Here is a 1,738-nt window from a genome sequence, read left to right as displayed (position 1 = left end):
CTCAATATCACAATGGCTATTTGTTACAAATACAAAGCCAGCATCATACTGAATGGAGAAAAATTAAAAGCATTTCCTCTAAAATCAGGAAGAAGACAAGGCTTTCCCCTCTCACCACTCCTTTTCTATATACTCCTTGAAACCTTATCCAGAGCAATAAGGGAAGAGAAGGAAATTGAAGGGATACAAATAGGAAAAGAAATCAAACTATCACTGTTTGTTAATCATATGATTATAAGACCCATAAAATCTCCCCCAGAAGACTTCTACTGTTTATAAATTAGTGCAGCAAAGCAACAGGATACAAGATCAACACCCATAAATCAATAGCTATCCTATACTCCAGTAGTGATTCAGCTGAGGAGGAAATCAGGAAAACCATCCCATTTTATTAACTTCAAAATAATACTTGGGAACTAATCTAACCATGGAGGCAAGAGAGCACTACAATTAAAATTATAGAACACTGAATAAATAAATTGAAGAAGATCTTAGAAGATGGAAAGACCTCTCATGTTCTTGGATAGGTAGAATTAGTATTGTCACAATGGCCACACTACCAAAAGCAATATACAGATTCGATGCAGTCACCATCAAAATACCTATGATGTTCTTCATAAAATTTGAAAAAATCTTTCACTTTTAAGAATGAGCAACACAGAATAGCCAAATCAACTAAGAGAATGGAAGCAGGAGGCAGCAGAATACCTGATCAGAAATTATGCTACAGAGCTACAGTAGCACAAACAGCATGGTATTGACATCAAAATAGACATGAAGACTGATGGAACAGAATAAAAGACACAGAGACAAATCCACAAATTTATAGCCATCTGATATTTGATTGTGGTGCCAAAATATATTTTTGAGAAAAGACAACCTCTTATCAAATGGTTCTGGGAAAACTGGATAGCTATATATTAAAAAAATGAAACTAGATTTCTATCTCTCACCCTGCACAAAAGTCAAATCAGAATGGATCAAAGACTTGGAATGCTAAGAAGAAATATACAATCAACACTCCATCATATTGATGCTGGCACCAACTTCCTTAAAAAAGACACCCAAACCAAGCAATAAAATCAAGAATCAATAAGTGAGATGCCACCAAATTAAAAACTTTTTGCACAGTGAAGGAAATAAGCATGAAGAGAGAGCCTACACAGTGCAAGAAAAATCACTGTCAGCTACTCTTCCCATAGGGGATTAATATCTAGAATACATAAAGAACTCAAAAAACTTAACACCAAAACAAAACAAAACAAATAACCCAATAAATAAATGGGCAATAGAACTAAACAGAAACTTCTCAAAAGAAAAACAAATGGCCAAAAAAATGTATGAACAAATGTTCAAGATCTCTAGGAATCAGGGAAATGAAAATCAAAACTACAATAAGATTTCATCTTTAGTAGGAATGTCAATGTTTAAGAATACAAAGCACAATAAATGCTGATGAGAATGTGGAGATAAAGGATCAGACATTTTTGGTGAGACTGCAGACTTGTACAATCACTTTGGAAAGCCACATGGAGCTTTCTCAAAAAACGAGGAATGGAAACATCATATGACCTGGCTAACTTACTCCTTGGTATTTTCACGAAAGAACTGAAATCAGCATACTACAGCAATGCAGCCACTTTAATTTTATAGAAGTATAATTGACTATAGCCAACTTATGGAATCAACCCAGGTGCATGTCAATAGATGAATGGTTTAAGAAACTCTGGTATATATT

The sequence above is a fragment of the Sciurus vulgaris genome (genome assembly GCF_902686455.1).
Source record: "Sciurus vulgaris genome assembly, chromosome: 2".
Taxonomy (NCBI): domain Eukaryota; kingdom Metazoa; phylum Chordata; class Mammalia; order Rodentia; family Sciuridae; genus Sciurus; species Sciurus vulgaris.
The sequence above is the reverse complement of the archived record's forward strand: the minus strand, read 5'-3'. Positions refer to the sequence as shown.